Source organism: Microtus oregoni, unplaced genomic scaffold, assembly GCF_018167655.1.
Source record: "Microtus oregoni isolate MIOR12 unplaced genomic scaffold, Mior012 000002F_ref0000024, whole genome shotgun sequence".
NCBI classification, from domain to species: Eukaryota; Metazoa; Chordata; class Mammalia; order Rodentia; family Cricetidae; genus Microtus; species Microtus oregoni.
In genome coordinates, this window is record NW_024543061.1 from 7,753,066 (window position 1) to 7,777,894 (window position 24,829).

Here is a 24,829-nt window from a genome sequence, read left to right on the forward strand (position 1 = left end):
TCAACCCTTCTGGGTGTGATCCAGAGGCAGTGCCCCTGGGAAGCTCAAGCAAAGTGCGGTGTGAGAACCCTGTAAAGTCATCATGTGTAGTCTGTGTATCGGGGATCATAGACAGTGGAGTTGCCAAATGCCATTTTGTTTTCCTCGTCTACATTTGAGGTCTAAGAGGAGCCTTTCAGCCCAGGTCCACAGTCCCTGCAAGCCCCTCCCTGAAACTTATGAGCATTGTACAATCCGACCTTTAAAAGGGGGTGGAGTCAAACCAGAAACGTCCACATTTAAATTGTTGCTGCATCCTGTTGTGTGTAAACACAAAGCACAGTGCCCTCAAGAGGAATCCCTCTGTTCCCTTTTCCACAGTGTCTCTCTCTCTCTCTCTCTCTCTCTCTCTCACACACACACACACACACACACACACACTAGTCAGCATAAGTGAGGCTCATGGCTGCAGATGCTATTGGCTGAGGCCAGCCTGGGAGGTGCTTCTGCAGAGAAGTCAGGATCTTGGAATTCTGGGACATTGTTACTCTTGACCACCTTGTTGTGACATGGAGCCTGGGAGCAAACTGTGCTATGAGGGACATGTGGACCCTAATTTTTAATAGAAATGCCTTTCTTGCTCAACATATATAATTCATCCGTGGCTGCGAGGAAGGGAGCTTGGAGCATTTGTGTTCACAGGAAATCCACAGTTTTAGGTTCAGAGCCAGGTAGGCTTATTTTGTTTTCCTTAGGTTTTGAAACAAAAGTTATGCCTGTCTTGAGTTTCTAATTCATATGTGTTTTTTCCTCTCTCTGGGGAGCAAGAAGTTTCCAGAAGAACCTGAAAGTGGGCATTCCTTGAGAAATTGTATGATCATAAACCTGTTAAAAATTAAAAATGAAATCTCAAGGATATAACTTGGTTTTGAAATTTTTTATGACAGGTGATTATGAAAAGGTGTGTCATTTATTTTATCCCTCCTTCCCTTTCTCCTGCTCACCGTTTCTCCCCTCCCCCCCTTCCTTTGTCTCTGTAGCCCAGGTTGGCCTGGAACTGACCTTGTAGTCCAGGCTGGTCTTAAACTCTTGATTTTTTTTTTTTTTTTGCCTTGGCCTCTCTAATTCAAGGATTCCAGGAATGAGCCACTGTACCCATCCATGTGCCTACTCTTGACCAGCTATGTCAGTCTTCTGAAGAAAGTACAATAGATTTCACAAAAGAGAAAACCAAACCTAAGAAAGGGGCAGTAGCTTGCACAGATAATGAAACATAGTTCATGAAGAGCAGACCCCCTCAGACTTTTTGTATTGATTTTGTTGTTGAAGTTTGTTGTAATAGGAGCGGCGGGGCTGTGTCCCCAGCACCCCGGCCGCCTGCTAGCTTATGCCCCAAAATAACAACACACAAACTATTCTTTTAAACACTGCTTGGCCCATTTCTATCTAGCCTCTTCTAGGCTAATTCTCACATATTAATTTAGCCCATTTCTAATCATCTGTGTAGCACTGGTCTTACCAGGAAGATTCTAGCCTATGTCCATCCTGGGTCGGAGCTTCATCGCGTGTGTCTGCCCAGGAGCGGGGAGCATGGCGTCTCTCTGGGGCGTCTGCCCCCGAGAGGAGAGCTGTCGAGTCTGAGCTCACTTCCTCTTCCTCCCAGCATTCTGTTCTGTTTACTCCTCCCACCTATGTTTTAACCTATGAGGCCAAGCAGTTTCTTTATTACTTAACCAATGACCTTCCTCTATCAGAAGTTCATTTATTTTATTTTTGTACCTTTGAAAGACTGTCTTTTTCTGCTCACAAGATTGTTCTGAGAAGTGTATAAAATATAAAAAGTGTTTTCAAGCATTCTAAAGCCCAGAGATCAGCAGTATCAGTCTCTATAACACGGTGCCCACGGAAGAGAAAGTAGAACTGTTTCCAACAGGTCGCATGTTCCTAAGAGCCCAGTTCGTGCGGTCACATGTAAGCTGGTTTATAACAATGTGAAGGACTGGAGTTACCAGGACCCACTTGGTCTCTGTTCCCTGTAAAGTGCCCTTGCTAAGAACCCAGCTGGAATTGCAGTTCTTCTGGTGGATAATGTCCTTAGTTGATTGTTACCATGAATTCAATGGGGTTTTTTTTTTTGGTGGTGGTGGTGTTGGTGGTGGTGGTTTGTTTGTTTTGGTTATTTTACCATGCTGAGGGAGATTAAGAGTAAATGTTGAGAATATGGCAAAATTAAAAGATTGGCATTCTCTAGAACTTCTCAACAGAAAAGAGTCAAAGCTGGCAGTCTGGAAGAGTGTTAGGGACAAGTCTGCAAGCTGTTTGCTAAGCGAGCCCAATTGTTTTTTTCTTTTTGGTTGCATGTCCCTGAAATGTTTTTCAATGATTTTTTAAATGTTCATCGTCAGTATTAGAAAGGAGCTTGTATACTGGCAACATAGAAGCCTGACAGATAGGACCTAAGTCCCAGCCCTGCCACATTCTACTTGTGTGACCTTGAAGAAGTTACTTCATCTTTCCATGCCTAGGTGGCCTCTCCTGCAAAATAGAAATAATTTACTGTGAGGTGTGAGTCAATTACCAATGTGCTGTGACTGACTTGGCACTTCCTATTGCCATTTTAATTAATTAAAGCTAATTAATATAATTGCAGGACCCAGTAGAGATAATGGGGGGATGCTAAAATTGTCACAGTCCAGCCTCTTTGAATTCTCCCAGGATAAATAATTCCCTTTAGCCCAGTGATTTGAGGTTTCTGTTTTCCTTGGCCCTGAACTCTGCTTTTGAATTTCCTCAGTATAGTATGGTGAGAAGATCACCAAACCACATTAACCCGTGCTGTCCTGGAACTCACTGTGTAGACTAGGCGAACCTCAAGCTTATGGCAATTCTCCTGCTTCAACTTCCCAAGTCCTGGGATTATAGGCACAAGCCACCATTTGCCTCTTAAAGCATACTCTTGTGTAGTGATGAGGCAAGCAGGCCTGCTTTTCATCCCGCCTGGCTCCTGCACGGCTAGCTTTACACCCGAAATAACAACACACAAATTGTATTCATTTAAACACTGCCTGGCCCATTAGCTCTAGCCTCTTACTGGCTAATTCTCACACCTTGATTAACCCATTTCTGTTAATGTGTGTAGCACCACGAGGTGGTGGCTTACCGGGAAGATTCTAACCTACATCCATCTTGCGCCGGAGCTTCATGGCATCTGCCTGACTGCTTTTTTTCTCCCAGCATTCTGTTCTGTCTTCCCTGCCTACCTATGTTCTGACCTATCAGGCCAAGCAGTTTTCTTTATTAATTAACCAATGAAAGCAACAGATAGATAGAAGACTCTCCTACATCACTCTTGGCTTAGTTACTATTCTATTGATGCAAAGAAATATCATGACCAAGGCAACTTATAGAAGAAAGCATTTAATTGGGGGGTTGCTCACATTTTCAGAGGGTTAGTCCCTGATCATCATGGTGCTGGAGCAGTAGCCAAGGCTTTATATCCTGATCCATAGACAACAGGCAAAAGAGAGAGACAACTTTAGCATCCTCCCTTCCCCCCATTATCTCTCCTGGCTCCTGGAATTGCATGGCTCTATGTTTATCATCATAATGAACTGTCTGTGTCTCAGTTTCCTCATCTATCAGCTGAAGTTAACACCTAGGATGTGGGATTTTTAAACCTCAAAGGCCACCCCCAATGACACATCTCCTCTAACAAAGGCCACACTAATCCTTTTCAAACTACTAACTGGCAACCAAGCATTCAAACATATGAGCCTATAGGGGCTGTTTTCATTGAAAACATCATACTCTTATATTAATCTTCCAAGAGGTAGTAGACATAGCCTCTGCTTAAGATGTTTACCATATGTGGAGATAAAGGCCAGGAGGTCACAGCTCTGTGCTAGAGAGAAAAAAGATAGAGTTTCTGTGGAAAGGGGCTTCCTATGCTTAGGCATTGATTCATACATATATCTTACAGCCATGTTATTTTCATTCTGTGACAAATGGAAACAGGCTCATTCATCTTAACAAGACCGTGTTTTGTTTATTTTTCTGTGTATGTGTGTTTGCTTTCTTTTGATTTGTTTTGTCTTTTTCTGACCCTAAATTGTAACCTTTTCCTCCTAGGTTTATATGGAAAGGACATTGGGGTGAGCTGAGCCTCATCTCTATTTCTAGCTGGTCTTCCTGGTGAGTAGTCTTTTTGGTTTTTTTTTTTTTTTTTTTTTGACTGTTTCATATGTTAACCCTTGAAATAATTAAAGCACATAAATTTGGATTTAGTGACTGATGCTTCCGGAAAGTAGTCAACACCTAATGGCCTTTGGTCTGATTTGACAAAGGGCCCAGCATGGATCGAAGGCTAGGAGGATTCCACAGTCTCCTGTGTGGGATTGTGAGCAGAATCCTAAAATGCTCCTGCAGAGAGGCCTTTTGAAAGAGAAGAGGGAATGGAGGCTCAGATTTGCCTGTGTTCTCAGAGCTGCTTGCAAGCAGTTGCTGGACTCCCAGTCTGGCTGCAGGTGCCAGCATTGCCAGCCTTGTACCATAGGGTGCAGGCTGCCACATCTGCCTAGGAGGGCACCCTCCAGGCTTGAACTGTCCATTCTGCCTAGTGTGCTGAGAGCTGCCTGCCACACGTGGTTCTTGAACACTACAGATATGCCCAGTGTTACCAAGACATTGACTGCTTTCTTTCACTCAATCAATTTAAAATTTAAAGTGTATGGTTGTATGTCCATGCTGGACATGGCAGAGGAATGTGTCCTGCCCTCGGCTGCCTCACTGTGGTCAAGTGAAAGGCTGAACCTTCTCCCCCTTTCAGAAGGCAGCTCTTACCCAGTGAGACTGGACTAGGACTCTCTCTGAGGCCCCCACTTTGAGTGCTTTCTGAGTAGACTAGGCTTTCTACCTTCATCGTAATGACTGTTCTGTGCCTCAGTTTCCTCCTCTGTAAGCTCAAGTTAACACCTACTCCATCCCTCGGGTGCTGGGAGAAATGTGAGCTTCAAAAGTCATGGAAGGAGATTCCTTCATAAGTGTCCTTTCCTTTTCAGTGATCGTCTGTGGTGTCTGGAAGCGCTTTCATCTGGGTACTAGTTATCACTTCTCTAAGACGCTGTAGTTGTATGAACTGGGTGTTTCAGGTTGGTCCCCATTGTGGGACCAGAGATACAGCTCTGCTCTTGTGAAACATGAGCTGGAAGGCAGAGTGCTGATGAGATACAGGTCTACTTGACCAGTGAGTGCTTGTGGTCAGGCTAACACTCCTGAGCTAGGCATTCTCTGACCTGTCACCCCCATGAGCTGGTTCATCTAGAAACCAAAGCAGGTATCCTTCTACTGGGGACTTTCTTAGGGTTTCTGATGCTGTGGTAAAACATCATAGCCAAAAGCAGCTTGGGGAGGAAAGCGTTTATTTCAGTTTATAGCTTCTATAGTCATCAGGGAAGTTGCTGCAGCAACTCAAGGCAGGAATCTGGAGGCAGCAACCGATGCAGAGACACGGGAGCAATGCTGCCGACTGGTTTGTTCAGACTGCTTTCTTATACCATCCCAAACCACCGTGTGCTGTGCCTTCCAGTATTAATCATTAATGAAGAAAATGCCCTGCAGGCTTGCCTACAGACCAATCTGGTGGGGACATTTTCTCAACTACGGTTCCCTCTTCCCATGACTCTCTTTGGCTCCCTCATCTTTAGCCTTGCCAAGTCCCAGTTTCAATATTTGGTGCTGTGTGTTCTTCAGTAAGAAAATCCTTCTCTTGAGTGTCAATTTCAACAGAGCCTCAATGGCTTTCAGACTTTTATTCCAAAACAGTCATTTTTTAGTGAGTAGGACACAGCTTCACCTCCCTTCAGGAATGTGCCGCTCAGTTTTCTCTTCATAGAAGCTGCATAGACAGCTTCCTCTGCAAGGCAGGGCGGCAGCAAGCTGGGGCCAGGGAAACAGCTCTGTTAGCCTTTCTGACATGTTTGCTCTAAGTGGTAAGATAATGTAAACAGGTTTTTGTGGGAACCCTGGAGTGCTGCTCAGTGTGAAATGACAAAGTCAGGGGTGCTCCTGGAAAACCCAGGAATATTATTTTATTGCATCAGAGTCTTTTGTGTTATGTTTTATGGGTATCTGAGCTTTTTTAATCCTTCAGATGCCACCACCAAAAGTTGTAGTATTGGTTAAAAAAATAAAAAGACAGAGAAATGTTAGCGTTCACGTTTGGTGTTGCATTTTCTATGTGTTTTGAAAAAACTATAGTCTGTATTCACTATTGAAGTATTCTACACAATATTTGCATAACCCTGGAAGTACTTTGTTCTATGTGTTCATCTTCCCTCAGCTCATACCCTTACAACCACTAGCGTTTCTACTGTCTTAGGAGTTTGCCTTTTCCAGAGTGTCCGCTAGTTGAGATTGCTGTAATCTATAACCTTTCAAAATGGTTTATCTCACTTAGTAATATATGCTGGATATTTATCACCTACTAGAGGACATTCTAGTTGCTTTCAGAGTTTGGCCCTTATGGGCAAGCTGTACGGACACCTGTATACACATTTTCTTCTAAACATAAGTTCTCAGTTCATTTGAGTGAACACCAGAGAGCACAGTTACTGGAATGGTGTGGTAAGGAAGTCTGCATTTCATTCTGTGAGAAGTTAGCAAAGGGCTTTCCAAAGAGTCTGGGCCGCGTTGCATGCCCTTCATCGGCTCCTGTTGCAGGCAGGCATCCTCATTGGCATTTGGTAGCGTTTGGTTGTGGATTGGGGACATTTTAGTAGGTGTGCAGTAGATCAGATTAGTTATCTTCTTATTGTTAAAAGGTTTTAACGTTAGGACCAAATCCAGGGCACTGGACCCCTATGTAAATGTTGTACGCTTACTGTCAATTTTTAGGAGTTTTGGTAATAATCTTTTATCAGAAGTTTCTTTTGCAAATATTTTCATTCAGCCTGTGGTTTCTCTTTCCATTCTCATGACATAGTCTTTAGCAGAGCAAAAGTATTTTCTTCCTTCCTTCCTTCCTTCCTTCCTTTTTCATTTTAATGAAGGGAAACTCATTCGTTCTTTCCCTGGGTTGTCTTTCCGTTATTTCCGAGAAGCCACTGCTGCTCCTGCCATCATTGGTTTTTGTTGCTATGGTAGTCCAGCATGGCACAGAGGTAGGGGTGGCAGGTTCTCCCAGCCATAGGTCACAGCGCCCCCAGAATTTGGACAGTGAATACATGTGGAAGACCCATACAATCCAGGATCCTAGCCCATGAGCCCTCTGCAGTGGGCAGGTCTTCCCACTTGATGTAACTCAATCAGCATAGCCAAGATAATTCCCCACAAATATGCCCGGAGGCCCTTCTCCAACATGATTTTAGATTCTGTCAAGTTCTCAATTGGCATTAACCAGTATGATACCCAAGTCTCTCACATGTTCCTAGGTTATCTTCTAGTTCTGTGGTCTCCACTTTCCTAACGCTGCAACCCTTTCATACAGTTCCTCATGTTGTGGTGACCCCAACCATAACATTGTTTCACTGCTGCTCCATAACTAATTTTGCTACTGTTATGAATCACAATGCAAACATCTGATGTGCAACCCCCAGAGGTTGAGAACTGCTCTAGTTTCTAGTTTGTAATTCTGTGGTTAGATCTGCCGTTTGTGCTGAATTCTTGTGAAGGTTGTGAGGCCTGTGTCTGGGTTTGTTTTTTAATGATTTTATTGAAAAGATGCCCATGCCATTGGCTTACTTTTCTTCAGTTCTGCTGCAGTTTCCACAATTCTTGTTATTCATCTCTTGTAAGCTAGCGGTTTTATCATTTCTGCTTGTAAATGTGTTTAAATTCTGTTAAAGCAGACAATAGCTACATCATCTTCAGTTCTGTTGCCTAACACTTCTAGGTTGATGTGCAAAACATACCAATTTAGAAATATCATACGTTCTTTATTGATGAAACCCTAGGGCCACGTCGTCTTTAGTTACGTTTATCCATATTTCCAAACACTTAGAAAGTTAAATCACATACTTAGCAAACATAAAACCAGCTGGGATACCAAATGGTAGAATCCCCCTCCTAAATATATGACCTCTTCCCTTATATTTCTGTTTTCCCATTTTCTCCTAAAAATCTCAAGTTGCTTGATGTTAGCGAGGGTATATATGTTTTGAGGCTGGTTTCTGTGTTGTGTATGGGAATGGTTTCCCATGTTCTTACTCCAGGAAGGGCTTCTCAAACCACAGTGGGCTGTGCTGCATGCGTATATGAACATAGGACGCAATGGGTATCCTCACTGTTTTGTAACTGTGGATGTGACTGGATCAGTTGCTTCCCTTACACTGTCTACCTTGATTTCCTGTCATGGTGAGCTACAATCATGAACTATGGGACAAAATTATCCTGATCTCCTTTAAGCTGCCTTGGTCAGGGCATCGTGCCACATCAGGAGCATGAACTACGTGGGGTGAGCAGGGGTTCGGCAACGTGGGGAAACCCTGTCATAGGTCTCAGGGTTGACATCCTTAGGTAGAGACTGGCGGTCTGCTAGGAATACATTGTAAACGTTTCCATAGTCACAATGATGGGCTCTAACTGGCTTTCTGGGGGACTAAAAGTTCCTCTAGATGGTTTGGCTCTGATCTGTAGCATTTTAACATTTCCACATTCACGAAGTTTGGTCATTTGGCCTTGTAGAATCATTGCCCCAGGTGTGTCTTTTTTTTTTCCCCTGGAAACTTGCTTATGACTTCATAGAGTTGTGAGGGTAAAATAAATAATGAGTACAAAGCACTTTCCTTGGACGGACTTGCGTGCTGTGCCTCAGGCTTGCACACGGAGTAGCGGAGGACCGACCGCTGCTTCTTCGGCTCTTGGATGTTCTCCCACCTACTCCATAGACAGAGATTAATATGTACCTCCCTCAACATCAGTGCTTTCAGCCCGCTTTTTCATTCTTATTACACAAGGAGAAGATTTTAAAGGAATTTGAATCCAAAATTTAAATAGAAATATCTCCCTTAAAGGTGAATTGAATATTGAAAGAATAAGTAATTGTAACTGAGTCAGGTTGTGCTTTGAAAAGCTGTGCACCACAGGGATGCCTGGGACTGAGTCGGGCTGTGCTTTGGAAGGCTGTGCACCACAGTGATGCCTGGGACTCTTTGTGTCTATCCCTCCAAGAACCAGTCCTCTCCATGGTATTATAGTCCCATGCCTCTAAGTCTGGTTTCTGCAATCCACTTTGTTCTTCTACCAGCGCGAGCCCACTTTTTGCCCTGTGTGCATCAGGTGGCTCTTCCCTCTGCTTCCATCTGCTTCATTGAGCATGTACTTTGTAGAGAGCTACACATAAGGAGAGAAGGACACACAGTGGCAGCTGTGGGAGAGTTGCTGATGCTGCTTAGACTGGGCCGAGGGGAGTCTTTGGCTGGATGTGGAGGCCGCCTGGGGCAGAGCTATCCTACAGGCTGTGAGGGACCGAGACCTTAAAGGTAAATGGGCACTATTCGCTCCAGTCTGACTCATCTTTGTATATGCAGGAGTGTTTATGCATGTGTATGTATGTATTCTTCTGTGTGTGCATGTAGAGGCCGAAGGCTGATGTTAGCTGTCTTCATCAGTTACTCTCTGTCCTAGTTCGGGTTGCTGTTACAGTGATAAAACACTGTGACCAAAGCAACTTGGGGAAGAAAGAGTTTATCTGGCTTACACTTCCATAGCACTGTTCATCATCAGAGGAAATGAGGGAAGGAACTCAAATAGGGCAGAAGCCTGGAGGCAGGAGCTAATGCAGAGGCCATGGAGGAGTGCTCCTCATTGGCTTGCTCCCCATGGTTTGCTGGGCCTGTTTTTTTAGAGAACCCAGGACCTCCTCCTCCCCAAGGGTGGCCCATATCAATAAGTAAGAATCCTACAGAGGCGTTTTCTCAACTGAGACTCTAATTTGTGTCAAGCTGACATAAAACTAGCCAGCACATTCTCCATCTTATTTTTTGAGACCAAGTCCTACACTTCTGTTTGGCAAGACTAGCTGTCCAAAAAGCTCCAACAATCCTCCTTTCTCCACCTCCCAGCACTAGGATTGTAGGCATACCACCATGCCTGCTTGTTACGGGGGTGCTGGGGATCTGAACTCAGCTCCTCCTGCCATGTGGCAAACCCTGATCCACTGGTGAGCCATCACAGCCCGTTTTGCCATGCTCACATGATCTTAACATGCCACTTTTGGGTAAAGGTTGATTCTAGAGAAGAGTCGCAAGGGCAGAGTTTGGTGCCAGAAGCATCAGCCGTGGAATGGCTGGCTAGGTAACAGGGTGGGGCCTAAACACACCCAGCTGGTGAGAGTGTGGGAGCTGAGTGGTTTTACAGGTATATCTTGAGCATCTCGCCTCTCGTTCTCCATCTGGCCTCATTATCAGTGCCCCGTGTCACACAGGTGTGTCTGTCCTTGTATTCTGTACCTTTCTGTGGCTTAGCTGTTCCTTTTCTACTGTGGACTTGGGCATGCTTTTCAGAGTGCTCCTCCTTTGCAACCTCAGCACTAGCTTCCTCGGTACCTTGGACTGGATGCCCTGTGGACACCTTCATATCAGGTCATTTTTCTGATCACCTGGACTTGGACCCTTGGAATGACATGAGACTTCTTTCTTCCTCTATTAGGACAGCTCAGCAGGGCTGGCAGGTCTGCCTTGATTCACTCCTGTAGTCTGTAGAAACGCCTCCTCCCTCTCTGCCGTTTTCTTCCTTCCCCTCACCTGTTTCCCCCTTCTTCCTTTTTTCTCTCTTTCCTTTTTAAAGCAATATCTATGAAGCCAAGAACTGTATTCCTTTCCCTACATGCATTATTGCATTAAGTGCTCACAAAAGTCTGTGGGCAGTTAGTGTTGGTATCACTCTGAAACTCTGTAGTGCGGGAAAGTAAGGACCAAATGGAATAAACAACTTGTCCAAGCCCATGCAGTTCATCGTCGGAATTTGGGACAATCTGTGAGTTGGTCCAGCACCCTTCCTCATGAGCAGCCGAATCACTCCACTCCAGATTGGTCTCCTCTTGTCCCTTCTGTGCAGCCTTGGAGCTGGTTTCTTCTCATCTTCCCACAGCACACTTGTGACCCTGTCACTTCCCAGAGGACCTGTATGAACGCCCACCTCTCCCCGCTGTGTTTTTGCCATTATCTGTATTAATACTCACTCCACTCCATCCTGACTATGTTTCCTACCATTTTGAAGACATTGATTTATGGGAAACAACGTGGGCTTGGTGCCTTAGAAGGCCTGAGCTCAGCCCTGGAATTACTTCCTGTCTGTGCTACTGTAAGAGGTAGTTCATTTCTCTGAGTCATGTGTCTGTTCATTTAGTGGGTATTGACTGCATGTGTTCTCCTGCAGTCCTGCATGAGGGACTAGAATGTTCAGATGTCCCAGTCTGGCCTTCTGCTCACCTTTGACTTCTTGCTGGACTGTCTTGGGTGATCCATGTGGAGTGTAGTTTGCCTGGTACAAGGTACTCATCTCCCCAGAGCTGTTTTCTTCCCCTTCACAAAGCTCCCTGCCTCCTGCAAACTTCTTATTTCAGCTTCTTCCAGCCTTCTGTCCCTTAAAAATTACAGGCAGTCTTTACACGTATCACACAGTCCTAGCTGGCCGGAAGTTCTCTGTGAAGTCAGTTTTTACCTCCCACCTCTATATGGGTTCTGGAGATCAAACTCAGGTTGTCAGGCTTGCACTGTTGGGTGACAGAGCCACCTCACTAGCTCCATCTTGTGTTATCTACGGTTCAGCTGAAAGCTCCCTTATTCATTAAAGCTTTCTGGACCTTCTTTGCTGAGTAGAACTGTGTCATGTATGAGGGAGTTCAGCTGTTCCTGCTAATCGCTTAAAAGCAGGTGTTTGCTGTGTGTGGTCCACCAGCCCCGAGGAGTCCTAGATCATTTCCGGTGATTCACAGGTCAGATGTGTTTCTATAATAATAAGATATGACTTGGTGTTTTCACTGTTGACATTTGGAATATGATGCAAAAGAAGTGGTGGATAAACTTCTATTGCTTGATTATTAATCAGGCAATAGTCACATTCCTTACAACTGTATGCTCAGAGTGAAAAAAAAGTGCTACTTAAGGATGTCCTTGAAGCAATAAAAATTATTTATCTAAGCCTTATTTCAAGACACATCTTTTTAATTTACCCTGCGACACAATCAAGGAATAGTGCTCTTCTCCTGACCATCAAGCCTGGTGCCGTGAGGAAACACTGATTATTTTATTGCACAATTAACTATCCCCCCACCCCTTTTAAACTGGTTTCTCTGGTGAGTTCTCTTATTCGCATAGCTGATGCATCCCAGACTTGACTGAGGACAGTACAGCACTGGGTAGGATCTTCTTGCCCATCAGACTTTGGACCTAGAAGGGTGGTGCACTGTCCTAGGTCACAGTGAACAGCAGCAGAGGAGTCAACCTCTACTGAGGCATTTCGGTGACTACAACTCTTAGCATGCGTAGTCATACGGTATATGTTTCTTTTTTTTCCCTTTAGTCTCTCAAACCTTCTGACACTCCTAAAAAGTGAGAATCCCACGAGGCTTTTATTTGGTTTAATCTCTTGACATATATAATAACCACTGGCCTCTACCATAGGAAACTGAAATTGGGAAGTTTAAAAATGTTTAGTTCATTACAAATATATTTATTCCCATGGGGCCCCACCCATAGACAAAGAACTGCAGGCAGTTAAGGAATACTGAGAATGAGAGAAAGTCTTCCCAGAGATGAGCCCCCTGGTTTCTCATCCCATAATGAGTGGTCAGCCCTGGATTGTAGTGTTTACTATGCTGATGAGGAAGGCAGCCCCTAGGTAGATTCAGGATGAGGGCTGGCTACATGAAACAACAAAGCAGAACTCTACGGCAAGAACAGAGGGCTGTGGTAGAAGTCGCAACATTCCAACCTCCTTGGAGGGAAAAGCTTATGTTGGCTCATGATTTTAATTGGCCAGCCATGCCTGTGGAATGGAGACTCCACAAAAAACTGAAAAGAGTGCGTTTTGGAGAGCTTCCTGGTAGTTCCTAGAATTTGATGCTCCTGGAAAGGGCATGATAGCTCTTTGTCTCTTCCCGCAGGCCCTGTTGTAGCTCCCCATCCCTTTGTCTGGTCTTCATCCATGTCATTGTTAATATCCTGTTATATAAACCAGAAATGTTTTCTGAGTTCTGTGAACTGTTCTAGCAAATTAATTGAGCAGAAGATGGGAGTTCTAAAAAACCTGTCTTTAGCCAGTCAGTCAGAAGCATGGGTAAAAAGTCCCTGGGACTTTTGCCTAGAGTCTGAAGTCTTAGGGGATGTGCCGCAAGTATGGGATAAAATGCTTTGTCCAGATAAGACAATCTGAGAGTTAAATTGAAGGGCATCCAGCTGTATCCATCTTGTTTGCTAGTGCACACAGGAAGACCTGTACACATTTGCTTGCAGACATCTGGGCTGACCACTCAGAAAACCGAGACTGATTCTCTTCCCTGTATTTCCAGCATCCCGCTGTACCACCTGAGAGAAAGGCCCCCTTTGTGCTCTGGACGTTCAGGAAGAACAGTGGCTGTTGTCCTAACTAGTGTGTGTCCTTAGTCTACCTCTACTCCAAAGTCACAGCTGATGGAAGCTGATGACAAGGACCCTTAAATCCAAGTCGGCTCACCCCAGTCTCAGCACCAACATCGTGTACTCAAATTCTTCATATGAAGTTGAAATAGGGGATTTGCTTGTGAAGATGAAAGACACTGAGGTCAGAAGCCAGGGGACAGCTAGGGGAGAGTCACCCAGTTTCTGGGAAGACTGTTAAAGAGGCCACCAGGCAGGCTCTGAGTGAATAGAGAGAAGAAAAATTCAGCTGTAGCAGGGGCTGTAGAAGCAGTTTGAGAAAGCCTTAGATCCTCTTCAGTGTGGTCTGGCTCCTCATGCTGCCTGGAGAGCAGAGTCCAGACCTTTTATTTTTGATACCACTTAACTGTTTTTAGTTTTTGCGGGCCTTGTTGTCATGGATATTTTTATGATTCCAGTAGGGAGCCGGAGAGATGGCTTGATTGTTAAGAGCACTGGCTGCTCTTCAGAGGATCTGGGTTTAATTCCCTGTACCCACATGGTAGCTCACAACTGTAACTCCAGTTCCAAGGGCCCCGGTGCCTTCTTCGGGCATCTGTGGTCACTGCACAACCATGGTGCACATACCATACATACATACATACCTACTTATGCAAAGCATACAAATAAACTAAAATAAAATTTTGAAAAAAATTGTAATAGAAGGCTTTTCCCTTCCATAAAAGTTTAATGTATATGAAGATAAGTAGGAGTTAGTCCAGGAGAAAGAAATGTCCTTAGAGGACATGGAGCTAACTAGATCTGGCAAGACTACAGTAGACCAAGGCACTCCAGACCACAGCAGGACCAAGCCCAGAGGCAGGGGTGAAAGGAAAGGAGATCATCAGAGCAGAGTAGGAGCTAGGTTGTTAGCTCAGGCTACCTCATTGTGGAAGTGTGCTAGAAAGCACACAAAAGAGACTCACAGAGTCGTGGAGGGGAAAGAAACCCCTCAAGGTTTTTGAAGAGGGGACTGAAAATGGAGCTTGGGCAAGAGTGGACTGGTCCGGGTGGCAGAAAGGAGGTGAGGAAAGACTGGGATAGTTTCTAGGACAGCCTAAAAATCCACTGGTGACCATGACAGGGCTCCTCACCTCAGCTTTGTTTACAGGAAGTGTGGGGATCTGGGGCTGCCTGTCGCCTGGAAAAGGCCATGACTCAGGGAAAGGCTTTATAGCTAGTGATGTGTGTGCACACATGGTATGTGCCTCCCACAGGTAGCCCTGGAGCTGGACCCATGTTTCTTTTTCCCATTTCCCAACCCATTTCAGGGTTAGAACCTCTTCTGATAAAGTGTGGAAAGTCTGACTGGGAATTATTTATACAATCAGTTTGGGGGATTTTTCCAAAATTCAGAACTTTAAAAGGGGACTTTTTGCGCAGGTCACCGACCCCTTAGTTGGGCTCCCGTGGGTCCTGGTGTGCTGTTTATTTGTGTGCTTGTGTCTTGTTTTCATATTTATCTAAGTTGCTGTTTTGTGCGGCCTTAGTTGTGGTTGTCCTGCAGCCGGATGGCCGCCTACTGACTGCTCTGATACCCACGGAGATCTTAACGGAGAGAGTTTCCTTCCCCAGTCTTGGACTTCATGGCAGGACGGATTAGGTATTATTAGAAAAATAATCTGAGAATTTACTTCTAGGAACGTGACTTTTATACTTTTATCTGATACTTTTTAATTCATGAAATTGTCCAAGGGAGAATAAGCCAGAATCAGAGAACAGTGAGCCGAGAGTGGGGCTGATCACCTGTTTCGGTCAGCCCTGGCAAATTTGTTAGCTTAAAGCAACTGACTTTATCTCCATAAAATGACTGATAATTATAATGCTTCCATCAGTGGTGTGGGCATGAGAGGTACGTAAACTAAATTGCCATGCAACTAGTACCGTGTTTAGAACTTATTGGCTAAGCCAGAGTTAACCAAGAGAAGGGTGAAGAGATGCACATCACTGGCAGAAAGCATTCTGGGTGTGCCAGCTCAGCAAGGCAGAGAGCTGTGGAGTAGGCTGTCTGCATCTGGAGTGCAGTAACGTCCGGGCTTCCGTACAATGTTCATTCTGGTGAGCCTTTCGCTATTAGAAACAATGTAGCATGGCTAGTCTGTCTGTAAATGGATGTCTTCTGTCAAGAAGGCACCCTGAACCAAAGAAGAAAAAGGGAACATTCATCATGCACACAGAGACACGTCTTTTCAAGACTGGTCAAATGTTTAGCTGTGAGTGTTCAGTTTGTAAGAATTTGCAGCACTGATACATAATGACTCTAAAGATAAGCAGTAGAAAGAAGAGCCAGTTTCCATTGTTGTGTTACGTTCTAAACTTGCATTGTACACTGAAGTGTTCTTATAAGTCCGGATTCACATTTTCATGTAGATAGGAGCCTGTGTGTGCCTGTTAGTCTATCTTCATATTGACTCCTTTGTATATTATACTTCTCCTATGTCCTGATGCTCCAAATCCTTCTTTTAATGGCAGTAAAATAAATCCTGCCATGGTAAGTGACTGTCGGTTTAGTTTTTCATCAGGGTACTGGATATGTGGGTGGTTCTGGGATTTCACATCGTGCAGAGAGCTTAGTCGGCAACTTTATAAACACCTCTGGAACAGGATTCTGCCAACGCATTAGAAATGTTATCAGATCATTGCTTTAAGAGTCTCAAGACTCTTAATTTTCTCCTCATACACTTAGGCATCTGATGTGTGAAGATCTAGGAGAACCACCATGCTCCCAGGGAGTGTCCCACAAAATGGTGAGCAAGGTAGAAAAGCGCCCCACAGGAGCACGAGATGAAGCTGTTATCCCCAGTTGTCATAGCACTGCCATTCTGTAGGTATGGGTTGGTCTGAGTGCCAGGTGGAAGGAAGCCTGTGTTCTAAATGGGCCACATGTCTAGAAGTGATGAAATGCAGCTTGTGATTAGAGTAGCTGTGGGCAGTCAAGATTTAGAATATCAAAAGCAGTACAATCTCTTGTTAAATGTAAGTTAGGCAAGCAAAGCAGTGGCTCACATTTGAAGCATAGTGAAAAGCGGGAAACTTATGCATTCAGATGCTGTAGATTTGAATCCCAGCAAGGTTGCATACAGATTTTTAACGTAGAAAAAAAAATATTTAGACACTGAGAACGTCGGTGTCTTTGTCTCTAAAATGGGTATGATTGTTTTATGCCCCTGACGTGGCTTGTCTCACTTGCGCCTAATGCAGTGTCCTTTATCAAGTACTGACTCAGCCGTTAGCTGTTGGCAGAAGAGCCTGAAAGGAGACAACACTGATTGGTGGGCAAATGGTTCCATTGATGGATGGAGCAGCTGCTCTAGATGGAGGACGCCCAGGGGCTTCTGTGTGAGATGACATAAACACACCCAGAGTACGCTGTCAGCTGCAAGTGTGCTAAGCAAATGTTAATTAAGAATCTGTAAACCTCTTACATGACCATTAGGACGAACGTATTAGAAAAGCAAACTGACCAGCCATGACCCTAAACAGCTAGGGGATGTGTCATGGAGGAAGCAGCTCTTCTGTTTGTCGTTAAAGGTCTGTGCTTGTCTCAGCCCACTGAGTCACCCTCTTGGTTGTATCGCTTTTTAATTTTTGATTTCTCCTAGTCACCAAATGGCTGGCACAGCCTTCCAGCCGTTTCCAAGAACCAGTCATATGCTGCCATTTTTTGTTGCTGAGGAAATAGACTCCTTCCCTGCATCCTCCTCAGGTTTCCTCTCAGGTGTCACTGAATTGACCTCAGCTTGGTCGCCTCTCCAGAATTCCCAGCATCCTACACAGGAACCAAGGGCATGTCAGCGGGACACATTGGGAACTGTCTGCTGAGTGACTAGTAGTGGCACTGCACATAAATCAGTGGAGGAAAAAAAAAAAGACCAAAGATTGGTGTTCACCATACAGGATTTATTTGTGAGCTTCTGATGCCCATGTTAAGGGATTTGGGTGTTGTAAGTCCTGAAGAATGGCTTTGGGGTTCTCTTAGTTGTGAGGGTAGAAGGACCACTGTGTGGTCGCTCATGCCTATGATCTATCCCCCTAAAAGGGTGAGGCAGGAGGATTGCAATAAACTTGAGGTCAACCTGGGCTGCTATGTAGCAAGACACTCTCTCCAAAAAAAATTCAGAGGGGAAAACTAAGCCGTGTGAACAGAGTGATTATTTTCAACACAACTTGCATTGCCTAGAGAACTCCAGTAAAACTGGAAGCTTTGGGTCTTTTTTAAATAATTCTATTTAAGTGTGTTGTACTTTCACACTGTTTAATTAAGAACTGGGTTGGCTAGCATTGCTTTTTGTCAGAGAACAGCATCGAGGCTCACACCCCTATTCATTCTCTCTTCTTCCCAGAGAAGTGGAGCTAGATAGCGTTTACTAGGCTTCCTGGGTTGCTGCATTGGAACTAGGATTTAATAGCAGGCTGTTGGCCCTGAATGTCTCAAAAGCTTTCTGCATCTCCTTCTGGAAAGTCATTTAACCTGTTGCACATTTTACTCACTACCCTGTTGTATAAAAAGGAATACACTTGAATAGTTCTGCTGCTTTAGTTAACAGCCCTGTACCTACAGCCCAAGTCTATCCTCCATCTTATACAGAGTCCAATCAACCCAAGCTATTGGGTTGAGTACCTGGCTGTTAGTGGTTTCCTTGATCACCATTGTCTTTTATAAGGTTTCAAAATGAGGATACTAGAGATTGTGGGTTACTCCATTGCTGCAAAGTTTGCACTATGGTTCACTCGATTTAGGTTCTGCCTGATTAGTGTTTCTTAGGTAGTAAGACATCTCTCTCATCCTGACTCCTCACGGTAATCTCTTTGCAATCCCAGGAGTTTCTAAGAACTCCTTCCCTTTTCTCATTAGCTCTGGTCACTCATCACACCGTTTCCTCCCAAAAGCTTCCCATGAGCATTGTGGACTGGTACAGGCACTCTCCTGACCTTAGAAAGCATCTTGTGCTTGCTGCAGTAAGAGCGAAACCATCCCTGCTGTCATGTGACAGGGTCCTAATTGGATATCCAGGTGATTTACTGAAGCTTCTCACAGAGAAGGCTTGGAGGTTTTCTCTGTCTCATATTCCCAACATTTTTCTGCCAGGCATATAGAGATAACAGATATGCTTAGAAGAAGCCAGATAGCGGGAGAACCAACAAGCTACAAACCTTCTGCTTCTCCAGTGTGTCTGTTGTTCTCCTTCCCCTTCTCCTTGGGAGCAGATAACACTAGATCTTCTCTCAGAAGGACTCGTCTTCTCCATCAGGGGCTACTATCTAGTTCAGTTGGGTTTTCAGTTTGGCTTATAAAGCACTGTAGATTTTATGAAAATGCACACAGCCAACCAAGCCTGCCAAAGTGACATGAATACCAATGGGGGCGGGTGTAGAACCTGAGAGCCTGTTGTGTACGGTGGGTGCAGTCTTTAGCTGTATGTGCACAACCAACCAAGCCTGCACACAGCCAACCAAGCTTGCCAAAGTGACATGAATACCAATGGGGGCGGGTGTAGAACCTGAGAGCCTATTGTGTACGGTGGGTGCAGTCTTTATCTGTATGCACACAACCAACCAAGCCTGCACACAACCAACCAAGCCTGCACACAGCCAACCAAGCCTGCACACAGCCAACCAAGCCTGCACACAACCAACCAAGCCTGCACCAACCAACCAAGCCTGCACACAACCAACCAAGCCTGCCAAAGTGACATGAATACCAATGGGGGCGGGTGTAGAACCTGAGAGCCTGTTGTGTACGGTGGGTGCAGTCTTTACCTGTATGTGCACAGACTAAATACATTCTGTGGTGACAAATATTTCGTGAGATGTGACATCATCCCTTCAGTTCTGAAGATGAAATGACAGAGCAGACTCTGCTCTGTTCAGTTGTGAATTTTAAATGTTTTCCTTTCATAGATTGTTCCAGATTCTTTTGTTTTCTTGTCAGTTAATGGTAATTGCTTCCCATGAATTTTGCTTTGTTAGGAAACAGATGTTCCTATTTCTGTGAGTTCTTTCCAAATACTAACCAGGACTTTAGTACTTGTGGGATGTGTGTGTGTGCGCGCATACACACACAGACACACAGACACACACACACAGACACACACACACACACACACTGGACTTTTGAAGAACGGGTTAGATACAAATTGCAGATGAAAGTACAATAGATATATTCACAGAAAGGCACAGGTTGGGGCCAGGTTGTAAATATCTTGACACACTGTTTCATAGAACTTAGTGTTGTTTAGCTAGTGCAGACTTTGGGCCTGAGGGGACTTCAGAATTATCTCATTATAGGAGCTGGTTTGTGATGTAGCAAAGAACATACGGTTAATGTAACCTACACTTAATGTTTCTCCTTTAACTCAACTCTGCTCTTTCTATTAACCATTGCCACTTAACTGTCTAACATTCTTTTCCATCTTTGTAAAACACTGAGTTAAAATTCTTATGCACAGAGCAAGATGCTAGACAGTAGGGAAATAGAACCATAGAAACAATGGACCCTCAAGTCCCTCCCCTCCAGTTTAAGTACAGTGTGTTTTGAATTACGGTTGATAGATCTTCAGGGGGTGGAGAGGTTCCACTGCACAGAGAATGAGGAAACCCTTGTGAGAAACAGATGTTTATGCCGGGTGTGGTGGGGCATACCTGTAATTCCAGCACTTGGGAGACAGAGACAGTAAGTTCGCTGCCAGTTCTAGACTAGCCAGAGCTACATAGTGAGACCCTGCCCCTAAAGAAATAAAATAGAATAAAATCTAGATTCTGTCTAAATTATTTAAACTGTTAACTTTGTAAAAGCCTGGGTTAGGATGATAATCATTTTGGTAGACTTGCTATGTTTGCTGACATTTCTTTCTGTAATTTTCAATCTTTTCTCATTTTACCTACCAATCCCAGTTCTCTTTTCTTCCCCTCCTCCCACTCCCCCCACCTTCCACCTACCCCACCCCCCATCCACTCCTCAGAGAGGGTAAAGTTGACCTCTTCAGTACATAACATTCTCTGCTCTTGTCAAATGTGTTTATAGCCACCCTTGCTTAAAACTGACTTCTTATTTTGTCTGCATATTATTACCCTCTACAGGCCTTAGGTCGGAAACAGCATTTATCTCATCAGAACCACTTCCCTTATTCTCTGCTGCATCCCTAGTGCCTCCAGCTAGGCCCAGCACAGTATTTGCTTTATACACCTGCCAGTAAAGTGTTGTGATAGCAGAAATCAAAATAGAGATGCATGATTTGGTCCCAAGTACCAGATGACACTGATACTCATATACATGAGCAGGGAGTGCATAGTGTCCCTTCCTCGAATGGGCATCACAGTTAACTGTGTTTGTCTTTGAATGATGCACTGATGCGGTCTTTGGGATAAGCTAGAAGGAGCTCCTTCTCCTGGGGGTCTTTGCATGTCTCTGATCCTGAAGAGGAAGGACCATGTCCTTATACAAAGTTGCTTTCTGTGATTATCCAGGAGGAGTTTAGAAAGATGCTGTAGAACTCTGGGCCATTTCCTAGCAAGCAAGGAGACTTTTCATTTTGGGTCTCTTTTCTCCAGTTAAAACCGTTTGCCGGGCGGTGGTTGCGCACGCCTTTAATCCCAGCACTCGGGAGGCAGAGGCAGGCGGATCTCTGTGAGTTCAAGACCAGCCTGGTCTACAAGAGCTAGTTCCAGGACAGGCTCCAAAACCACAGAGAAACCCTGTCTCGAAAAACCAAAAAAAAAAAAAAAGCCGTTGTATGCTATTTAGGCATACTTTCCACGGAAGACCCATATGTAGGGCCAGGGAGATAGTTCAGTCTATAAAGTGAGGACTGAAGTCAACCACAAGCATGCATGTACAAAAGTTGGCTATAGTAACACACAGTAATCCAAGTGCTGCACAGAGAGTACAGCAAGGCCCTGGTGGGTAACCTCATTCAGAGTTCTAGGTTAGAGAGGGACTGTCTCAAAAATAGGTAGACAGTGCCTGAGGCACAGCACTAAGCTGCTCTTTGGCCTAGACACATGCATACACACATGCACCATATGCAAAGTAGAATCAAACGGATGGATCTCTTAGAGATATGCTTGAGTCATTGACACTCTAGTTGTTTTGTTCCCTCACGTACTGACTAGGCCTAGGAGGTAATGGCTGGAATAAAAAGATAAAGAGAAAGTATGCTTTGTTAAGGTAGCTCTCCAGTCACTCTGTATACTTTTAATGTGTTCCTGTGTCCCTTCCCTGCAGTGCTGTATATTGAACTTTTATTTATTATGTATACAACATTCCTTCCATGTATGCTTGCATGCCAGAAGAGGGCACCAGATCTCATTATAGATGGCTGAGAGCCACCATGTGGTTGCTGGGAATTGAACTCAGGACCTCTGGAAGAGCAGTCAGTGTTCTTAACCTCTGAGCCATCTCTCCAGCCCATATACTGAACGTTCTTATGATGGTCTTGGAGACACAAAATTGTGGTATAAAGGTGGTTCTTAACCTTCTAGGATTCTATAAGTCTTTAGGGAGACCACCACATCACCATCTAAAACCTAAGAGCTCCCTGTGGCAATAGGTGTAAGGGTGGTGAGAGGAGGGCCATGGAACCTCGTGGGTGGAGCTCCAGTGAGGCTGTTAGAGCGCAGGCAGGCTCTGGTGACGATGGACGCTTAAAAGAAATCCCACACTAGCTCAGAATTGAGACTAATCGAGGGTTATTTATTTAGGGGATAGACTCACAAATTAATATCTTCTGCTGGAACGGCAACAGCAACTGAATCCCACAGCCAAAAAAGAGGCCACGCCCAAGTGGGTGGGTAACTTAAAGGCTACTGGCTATAGGAATTCCTACAGCACCTCCCCTTTTTGTTTAAACAAGAGAGTTCTAAACATAATACAAAATTATATACAATAAGAACAAATATATCAAGCAAGAAACGTGTGATAAATGTTTCAATAATTATCCTATCCTAATGAGTTTAAGTCTTGTATAGTAAATAACTTAGCAAAAAAAAAAAAAAACAACTTAGCCAAGTCATGAGAGGAAAGTAACTACAACTATCTAGTCTTCAACCCCATCGAAGATCCAAGAAGGGAAATAATATTACTTGAGTAAGAAGGAAGTGCAATCAAGCAACTTCCAAAAATGTACAACAAATGACAGAGACAACTGGCTACTTGGGCAGTCACCCAAAGTCTCATTTGCTATGTTGAAACAACCGAGTTTGGCTAAGGCCTACCATAACTGACAGACCATTTCCAGAAGCAGGAAAATTTTCAAAACTGTCTTACCCTGTCTTGGCAAGATTTGACAGTCAGTCTTTTTCCTTGTGTCTTGCTTATCCATTTCCTGATACCATGTACCTTGTCAATGGTTGAGACATGGGCAGTTCCTTGCCCAAAGGCCAATTTCGCCAAGAAGAAAACAGGCTCCAAGTGGAGTGTCTTTGGTGCTCAACAATTCTCTAGGGAATAGATTAGTGCTGTCAAGAGCAATTGTGTCTCATATCAACAGAGCCCTACATTATTTAAATGCCATATTGTACAGTTCCTTGAAGTGGTTGAAGATTACCTATCTATGCAGAATACAATCTCTATGTATCTAAAGAACCTGATTAATCTAAGTGTAACTATGACAGATATAGATGACTACTGATCTATAATTCTTAATACCTATATAACTTAAAGACTAAAACTTCATATTAAAAAGATTATACAGTAAACAACTGTGCAACAAATGAGGACAATGATCTCAAAATGTAAGGAATGTATAAATATCTAGATTAGAGGTAGAAATGTATATTGCAATATGATAAATATATCCTAAAATTGTATCAGTATACAAAAATGTTTTAAGCAGAGGTAGAAGCATGCATTCATACAATATGACAAAATAACTTTGCGTAGGTATACAAATATGGTGGATGAAAATAGGAACATATTCAATATAATTTAAGTTTGTATCAATATACAAGAATCTATACTAATGCCTATAAATAATAGCTCAGAAGCATTCACTCAATTACTTACTATTATTAGTGTAAGTTCACACTAATCTATTATCCCATCCAATTCCCTCCCTTTTTTTTTCAAAGAGATCCCTAAGTCTACAAAATTTTGCTCCCAACTGCCAACTTTATACCAATTATAATCAACCCTTAAATGATGTCCCTAGTCCTGAGAACAAACTTTGTCCTTCTTACTACAATCTGGGACCAGATTGTCTGACTTTACCACCTGATGCTGTTAACCTACAAGCCCTATGACATTAGGCTTATTTATGCTTGTTTACTACCTGCTAAATGGGACAATAAAGGGTGACTTAGAATTACTAACAGTATTAAGGAATCTTGTGGTGCACTGGTACCTGGCTCCCGAAAGATCAGCTCTGACTCTGTGTGCTGGTTCCTGGGCTCAGATCAGCTGAATTGAGCAAATGCTACTGCGGCAGTGACCACAGTTAGTGCTGGGTTTGTTGGCAGGGAGGTCTCTGTGACAAGTATAACATGCCCATGGGGAATGGGAGGAATGAGACAAGTGGGAGGCTGGGTGAGTCTTCTTGCAGATCTGGGGCCCAGTGTGTGACTCTGGTGCAGCCTTAGCCTGCAGGTTCTGCAGTGTCATGGGTGAGCTAGCCGATTCATCCTGTGGATCTAAGTTTCTTCACTGCATGTGATTTCTGCCCATGCATTAATAAAGATGTATTTTTTTTTCTGCCTTAACTCTCTGCTATTGGTAAAACAGCTGCATAGATACAGAGTTGTGATTTCTTGGAGAAGGATGGAAGTGATGGACCTTGAGACTGATGACAGAGACAAAGTGTTCTGTAGATCTCATATGATCTCCTCCATTCCCTCCCTCACTTCCTCCCTCCTCCTCCCCTTCCTCCTCCCCCCTCACCAAAACAAATGCCAAACTCATTGCACTCTACTAGATTCCAGGCCTGCTTGTGGTTTTCATGTTTCAAATTGTTTTTAATTTTCAAGCATAAAGTAACTCCCATTTGCCATTGCTGTTATTTTATCATGAGAACTGATTTTGATAGTTTGTGGTTGTTATTAAAAATGAAAGGTATATTTTATTTTGAGATGTTCGGATATAATTGAGAGTGACTTGCTACAAGCATGGACTCTGGAGGCAGACCCTGCCACCCTCTTCAAGCCTTGGGTAAGCTTCAGTGCCCCGTGACATTCTTACCATGTAAAGTCACCTTGAGGATTAGTTGAGGTAAAATGAGCATGGGCAGGTCCTGCAGGCCCCTGAA

The 24,829-nt window shown here is 44.0% G+C and overlaps 1 protein-coding gene across 2 annotated transcripts in view; it reads left to right on the forward strand.

Moving 5' to 3' along the window:
- Positions 1–24,829, forward strand: part of Gng12 (G protein subunit gamma 12) — a 110,245-nt gene that overhangs the window by 14,781 nt on the left and 70,635 nt on the right. For both annotated transcript variants that reach the window (XM_041632898.1, XM_041632890.1), the window contains exon 2: positions 4,108–4,170. The gene's annotated coding sequence lies outside the window, so the exon portion shown is untranslated. The remainder of the gene's footprint in view (positions 1–4,107; positions 4,171–24,829) is intronic.